This window comes from Peromyscus eremicus, chromosome X, assembly GCF_949786415.1.
Source record: "Peromyscus eremicus chromosome X, PerEre_H2_v1, whole genome shotgun sequence".
NCBI classification, from domain to species: Eukaryota; Metazoa; Chordata; class Mammalia; order Rodentia; family Cricetidae; genus Peromyscus; species Peromyscus eremicus.
Window position 1 is genome coordinate 111,282,788 of NC_081439.1, and position 8,336 is coordinate 111,291,123.

Genomic DNA, 8,336 nt, shown 5'->3' on the forward strand with positions numbered 1-8,336 from the left:
GAAGGAAAGGAACAAAGAAAGAAAGAAAGGAAGAACGAGAAGACAAAGCTAAGTTGAAAGCTTACTAGGGGAAAGGGTAAGAGCACTCTGCATACTGCCCCACAGAGGAAGTCTTGAGATTGTTTTTTTTTTCTTTTTCTTTTTTTTTTTTAATTTTTATTTTGCAATGCAATTAAGTTCTACATACAGGCACAGATTCCCTTGTTCTCCCCCCTCCCGCCCCCCTCAACTTTCCCCCAGCCTGCCCCCCCCATTCCAATCTCCTCCAGGGCAAAGCCTTCCTCACAGACTGAGATCAACCTGGTGGACTCAGTCCAGGTAGGTCCAGTCCCCTCCTCCCAGGCCGAGCCAAGCGACCCTGCATAGGCCCCAGGTTTCAAACAGCCGACTCATGCAATGAGCACAGGACCCGGTGCCACTGCCTGGATGCCTCCCAAACAGATCAGGCCAATCAACTGTCTCACCCACTCAGAGGGCCTGATCCAGTTGGTGACCTCTCAGCCATTGGTTCATATTTCATGTGTTTCCGTTTGTTTGGCTATTTGTCTCTGTGCTTTATCCGACCTTGGTCTCAACAATTCTCTCTCATATAAACCCTTCTCATTCTCGCTAATTGGACTCCCAGAGATCCACCTGGGGCCTAGTCATGGATCTCTGCATCCAGATCCCTCAGTAGTTGGATGAGGTTTCTAGCACGACAATTAGGGTGTTTGGCCATCCCATCACCAGAGTAGGTCAATTCGGACTGTCTCTCGACCATTGGAGATTGTTTTAATCTGATCTGGCTAATATGGACCACTGTCCCCCATTGTTGGTCACATCCTGTTTTGAAGGTCAGAGCTGGCCCATCCAGGGTCTACCCCTGCCATTATCTTCCTATCTTGACCACAAGTGGGCTACTACCATTATCTTTATGCCATTTCAGGACCTTAGGCTGCCTTACTCGTTGTTCTATTGCCTGTCTTTTGGGGTCTGTTGGTCTCTGCCAGAGCTCACCTTATGCCTAATAGTTTCATTGGCAATTGCCAACACATTCCAAATTCTAGTTCTCTTTAGTCTTCTTCCTTCAGCACAGTGGAGACAGGGCGGTGTCTGGATACCTGGCTCAAATCATGGTTATCCCTCTGCTCCTCTGGGGGCAGTGAACCAACCCTAAGAGAAGAAATCAGACAGCCATAGCCAGCACAGGCTGCCCAGCATCACGCTGAGTCAAGAAGGATGATGAAACTGTACGCCAGCCCGGGGTGAGTCTAGCCATCTGGAAGGTTCTTTCTTGCTTATGTCCCCATGTGTGTCAGTCCGCTGTGTGTGCTCTCGGTGTTTCCAGGCCTGGCTAACAATAAACAAACCTAGAAACAGCAACCTAGATCCTGGTAGGCACAGGGCCTAAATTTTCCTTCTTTCTGTCCATCCCTTTTTGGTGCTTCCCCCAGGATGGACACTTCTAGGAAAGGGCAAAAGCATTTAAGGCAAGAATGGTCAACATAGCCTATCTGGGTCCCTGGGACAGGACGTGTTGATCTGGCCATGGCACACTCTGCAGCCATATGTATTTTGGGCATGGTAGGGAAGGACACTGAAGTAGAGACCGCAGTAGCAGGTGGCCGGCTTCAGCAATGGGAGGAGGCAAAATTCTCAGACTTTACATTTTGAAGTCAAGAATGAGAAGCTGCTAAACAGAGGAAATATCAGGAGGGTGTATAGCCAGTCCCTTCTGGCTAAGGAAAGGAGATGGTCCCAACAGAGCAGGGCCTGCCAGGTTCTCTGACTCCCAGGGGTGTCCAACCCTGGTGTCCACCAGGAAGCCCCTCAGAGTAGTGAGCAGAGAGCATAGGGCTAAGGCCCTGACTGTGGTTCCTATCTCCACATGACTATAGCTGACGTAGACACTGGTGAAGAATTGGTCTCTACTTGAAACACATAAATTCATGGCTCTCCAGCTCTGGTTTTCAGGAGCTTTGTAACATCACATATTATGCATCACAATGCTCACTGTGGATAACCTGGTGACAGTCGTCAGGAAACACATCAGAGCAGCTTCTTGCGGTAACTCGGGGCTCTTGTTCTCACAGCCCTGGCCCTCCTCCCCTTCTGGCCAAAGATAAACTCCTAGGTAAGAATCCAGGGTTCTTATTATCCCCACTGCTGGGCCCCACATACACATTCCCTGTTAGGGGTTATACACATCTTCGACCACTAGATGGCGAGAGACATGCTGGCAGGAAGCGTCTCTGTTTTTCCAGGCTGGGCCAACATTTCCATACACAGGTAAACTTTGTCTTGCTCCACTGCATGAAATTAGGCCTGCAGACACACTAGTGCCCCTACACTTTCCCCTCACCTCTCTTTCACACACTCCTTTCAGTGAATAAAGTTTGAAAACCAGTATCTGGCCTATCTGGGGTTTCCTGCCTTGACTTTCTTATCCCCTTCCAAATCACGGAGTGGAGAGTGAGTAGTTGCCAGGCCGTAGGAAAGGAGCTATGAATGTGCCATTTTTTGGATGTTTCTCAGTTTACTGTATCTACTGCTTCCTCCCTGTGGTTACAGACTGATGGCCCAGGTTGGTTCTTGATCTCACAATGGTCAGGATGACTAGAGGCATGACTGAAGTCATGGGTGACATCTTCGTTGTTGTGTGACTTAGAAACTAGTTACTCAGCTTCTCTGGGCCTTGTGTCTTCTTCTGTACAATGTGGATGGCAACAATACTTTTATGTCATGAAGTCACTATAATAGTAAGTTCACAGACGTAAAGATAAGGATGGTGATGGGTTTCTCAGTGGGGACAAGGCGAACAAGTCTACAGCACAGCAAGATCTTTAACTGGTGGAAGGGAGGACATCTGTCAACCTAGAATAGCTAAGGAAGCACTTCACAGGGAGGCTAATGGATCTAGAGGGAAACATGGATCTACACAAAGGGCCGGTTAGTATTCCCCATGCTGGGATGTCTCGCCCAGCTTGGTCCTGACTCAAATTGATATTCCATGCTTTATTGACTCCCATGGGAGGCCTGCTCCTTTCTGAACAAAGGAGGAGTGGGGGGCGTTTATGGGGGAGGAAATGAGAAGAGAGGAGGGAGGGGAAATTGTGGTTGCTATGCAAAAGTAATGAAAAAATTTCATAAAAGAAAGAAAGAAAGGGCCAGGTAGCACCCAAATTAAATAAACCATGTGGTGTAACTACTTTAAGTTTTCCTGTTGCTTATTTACTCTGTAAAATAGTTGCTTAAAGAAATGTGTATATTATTGAGTATATGTCATATATATAGAAAGAACATGTCCATATGAAGTTGAGAATTGTCCTTTCAAGGTCTGTAAAGAATTGTGTTGGAATTTTGAGGAGAGAGTGTTGAATCTGTTGATTGCTTTTGGCAGGATGACCATTTTTACTATGTTAATCCTACCAATCCATGAATATGGGAGATCTTTCCATCTTCTGATATCTTCTTTAGTTTCTTTCTTTAAAGACTTGAAGGCTTTTTTTTTGTATTTCATAACATGTTATTAAGAAGGAACCTATGTCAGTACTTCTACATAAATAATGGTGACAGAATCAAGGGAAACCCATCAAGGATCATATGTGGACAGTAACTTACGTAATCCTTTATATAATCGATGTGTAATTTTAAAGCAAAGTTTAATCCCTATTAAGCAAACATTTTTGCACATCCTGCCTTCTCTTTATCTTTCTGTGCATTGATCACTTCTTTGACTTTAAGCAGTTTTCCCTAGACGGCTTTATCTCCTGGGACTATCTCCTGTGCCTTCTTAAGATCCGCCAATGCTGGATCATAGTCTTTTAATCCTTGCCATCCTTGCACTCTGTGGTATAGTGCCTTGGTATTTGATGGGTCCATTTCAAGAACCTCCAAACAACTGTCAGTTGCTCCCTGACAACTTGACATCTTCAATTTACAAGCATCAATACTCGGCAAACAGCTTAAGGATAGAGGTTGTAATCTGGATGTATCTGCTGTCTCAATAAAAGCCTTTGAATTACCCATATACCTTAAAAATTTTGCATGTTTTAGTAACCATCTTCCAGTTCTGAGATTTGAAAAAAAATATTTCCAATTTTTTAAAGTCTTCAGCAATTAATAAAATCCTATGTACATCTTTTAAATCTCTATCTGCATCCCTGGGGGAATCTGGATGACTGTCACCAGAGCTGTCTTTGGGGAATACTCCTATCCTTCACTTCTCCACCTTTTGCAACAACACACAGTTTGGCAGGTTTGGGGCCACTCACTTCTACATTGTCAAACATCCTTGCCAGACTTAGCCCTTTAATTACTTGACCAAAGACCATATTTCTCATCCAACTGAGTAGTTAGAACTGTTGTGATAATGAACTGAGAACCACTTGTATTGGGGCCGGCAGTTGTCATGCTCACAAAATCCTCCCTATCATGCTTATAAAGAATTTTCATCTTCAAAATTTTCAACAAAAATAATTGCTCCACCTGTCCCATTCTGACTTGAGAGGTCTCCACCCTGAATCATAAATTTCTTAATAATTTGGTGGAAATGGCACGATTTAAAAGGCAGAAGTTTCTCAGTTGTAGACCCAGTGCCTTTTTCTCCTGTACACATGCACAAAAAATTTCTGCAGTTTTGGCAACAATATCTGACAATAATTCTTAAACAATTCATTCAACTCTCTCGCCTCCGAAGTCCACATCAAAGAAGACTGGAGGGGTTTTGGAGTTGCAGGGCTTAGCAGGTCAGCACTGGTGTAACAGCTTCACTTCAGGCAATGGGAAGCTAGACCAAGACTTGAAGTTTCATCATACAGGTCTTTTCACTTGATGGGTTAGAGTTACCCCAAGATATTTTATATTATTTGAGTCTATTGTGAAGAGTATGGCTTATCTGATTTCTTTCTCAAACCGTTTGTCATTTGTATGTAGGAGGGCTACTGATTTTTTTATTATTCATTTTACATACCAATCACAGATTCCCCTCTTCCCTCCACCTGCCCCTCCAGTCTTCCCCGACCCATCCACCCCCCACTCCCTCCTACAAGAAGGTAAGGCCTTCCATAGGGAGTCATCAGAGCCTGGTACATTCAGTAGAGGCAGGTCCAAACCCTTCCCCCTGCATCAAGGCTGTGTAAGCTGTCCCACCATAGGTAATGGGTTCAAAAAGCCAGATGGATCCTGGTCCTACTGCCAGGGGGCCCCTTAAGCAGATCAAGTTACACAACTGTCTCACTTATGCAGAGGGTCGAGTTCAGTCCTGTGGAGGCTCCACAGGTGTTGGTCTAAATTTCATGAGTTCCCACTAGTTTGGTTTGGTTGTCTCTGTAGGTTTCCCCATTATGATCTTGATGCCCCTTGCTCATAGAATCCCTCTCGTCTCTCTTCAAATGGACTCCTGGAGCTTGGCCTGGTGGTTGGCTGTGGATCTCTGCATCTGGTTCCATCAGATGTTACTGGATGAAGACTCTATGATGACAGTTAGGGTAGTCACCGATCTGATTACTGGGGTAAGCCAGTTCATGCACCCTCCCCACTATTGCTGATAGTCTAAAGTGGGGTCATCCTTGTGGATTCCTGGGAACTTTCCTAGCACCTGGTTTCTTTCTACCCCCATGATGTCTCCATCTATCATAGTATCTCTTTCATTGCTCTCCCACTTCATCCCTGTTCCAGCTCAACCATCCTATTTCCTTATGTTCTCATCCCACAGCCCCTACAATTCATTGGCCCCCCCAGTCCCCAGTTTACTCATGGAGATCTCATCTATTTCCCCTCCCCAGAATGATCCACGTGGCCCTCTTTGTGTCCTCTTTGTTAGCTAGCTTTGCTGGAGCTGTGGATTGTAGTCTGGTTATCCTTTGCTTTACATCTAGTATTCACTTATGAGTGAGTACATACCATATGTTTGTCCTTCTGAGTCTAGGTTACCTCACTCAGGATGATATTTTCTAGTCCCATCCATTTGCCTGCAAATTTCATGATGTTATTGTTTTTTTTTTACTGATGAGTACTCCATTGTGTAAATGTACCACATTTTCTTAATCCATTCTTTGGTTGGGGGGTATCTAGGTTGCTTCCAGGTTCTGGATATTATGAATAATGCTCCTATGAACATATCTGAGCATGTTCCTTGTGGTATGATTGAACATTCTTTGGGTATATGCCCAAGAGTGGTATAGCTGGGTCTTGAGGAAGAGTGATTTCCAATTTTCTGAGAAACCACCATACTGATTTCCAAAGTGGCTGTATAAGTTTGCACTCCACCAACAGTGAAGGAATGTTCCCCTTGCTCCACATCCTTTTCAACATAAGCTATTATCAGTGGTTTTGATCTTAGCTTTCTGACAGGTTTAAAATGGTATTTCAGAGTCATTTTGATTTGCATTTACTTGATGACTAAGGATGTTGAGCAATTTCTTAGATGTCTTTCAGCCATTTGAGATTCTTCTGTTGAGAATTCTCTAACTCTGTAGCCCATTTTTTAATTGGATTGTTCAGTATTTTGATGTCTAGTTTCTTGAGTTCTTTACATATTTTGGAGATTAACCCTCTGTCAGATGTGGGGTTGGTGAAGATCTTTTCCCATTCTGTAGGCTGTAGTTTTGTCTTATTGACTGTGTCCTTTGCCTTACAGAAGCTTCTCAGTTTCAGGAGGTCCCACTTACTAATTGTTGCTCTTAGTGTCTATGCTACTGGTGTTACATTTAGGAAGTGATCTCTGGTGCCAATGTGTTCAAGACTACTTCCTACTTTCTTTTCTATCAGATTCAGTGTAACTGGTTTTATATTGAGGTATTTGATCCACTTGGACTTGAGTTTTGTGCATGATGATAGATATGGATCTATTTGCAATATTCTACATGTTGACATCCAGTTATGCCAGCACCATTTGTTGAAGATGCTTTCCTTTTTTCCATTGTACAGTTTTGGCTTCTTTGTCAAAAACAAGGTGTTCATAGGTGTGTGGGTTAATGTCAGGGTCTTCAATTCAATTCCATTGGTCCACATGTCAGTTTTTATGCCAATACCAAGCTGGTTTTATTACTATAGCTCTATAGTAGAGCTTGATGTCAGGGATGGTGATGCCTCCAGAGGTGGCTTTATTGTACAGGATTGTTTTAGCTATCCTGGGGTTTTTGTTTTTCCATATGAAGTTGAGTATTGTTCTTTCCATCTGTGAAGAATTATGTTGGGATTTTGATGGGGATTGCACTGAATCTGTAGATTGCTTTTGATAAGATTGCTATTTTTATTATGTTAATCCTACCTATCCATGGGCATGGGAGATCTTTCCATTTTCTGGTATCTTCTTCAATTTCTTTCTTCAGAGACTTAAAGTTCTTATCATACAGGTCTTTCACTTGCTTAGTTAGAGTTACCTCAAGGTATTTTATATTATTTGTGGCTATTGTAAAGGGTGATGTTTCTCTGATTTCTTTCTCATCCTGTTTATCATTTGTATATAGGAGGGCTACTGATTTTTTTTGAGTTAATCTTGTATCCTGCCACATTACTGAAGGTGTTTATCAGCTCTAAGAGTTCCCTGGTAGAATTTTTGGGGTCACTAATATATACTATCATACCATCTGCAAATAGCAAAAGTTTAACATCTTCCTTTCTAATTTGTATCCCCTCAATCTCCTTTTGCAGTCTTATTGCTCTAGCTAGAACTTTGAGTACTATATTAAATAGATATGGAGAGAGTGGGCATCCTTGTCTTGTTCTTAATTAGTGATCAATGCAGCAGGGCCCAGCCCATAGTGAGTGGTGCCATCCCTGGCCTGGTAGTCCTGAGTTCTATAAGAAAGCAGGCTGAGAAAGCCATGAGAAGTCAGTCCTCCTGTCTCCAGGATCCTACCCTGTTTGAGTTCCTGTCCTGAATTCCTTCAAAAATAACTGCAATATGGAAGTGTAAGCCAAACATACCCATTTCTCTCCAACTTACATTTTGTTCATGGTGTCGTCTCAGTAGTAGAAACCCTGAGACACCACCATACTGGTTTCCAAAGTGGCTCTGCAAGTTTGCACCTCTCCTAGCACTGGAAGAATTTTTCTTGCCCCACATCCTCTTCAGCATTGTGTTTTGATCTTAGCCATCTTGACAGATGTAGGTGGAATCTCAGAGCTGTTTTGATTTGCGTTTCCCTGATGACAAATAATGTTGAACACTTATTTAAGTATTTTTCATCCATTTGAGATTTTTCTGTTGGAAATTCACTGGTTAGATCTGTACCTCATTTTTTAATTGTATGATTTGTTTTTCTTTGATGTCTAGTTTCTTGAATTCTTTATAAATTTTGGAAATCAGTCCTCTGTCAGATGTGGCAATGGTGAAGATCTTTTCCCATTCT

The 8,336-nt window shown here is 42.9% G+C and overlaps 1 pseudogene; it reads right to left on the bottom strand.

The window, feature by feature from the left end:
- Window positions 1-3,651: 3,651 nt before the first annotated feature.
- LOC131900196 (peptidyl-prolyl cis-trans isomerase D-like) lies at window positions 3,652-8,062 on the bottom strand (annotated as a pseudogene).
- Window positions 8,063-8,336: the final 274 nt, after the last annotated feature.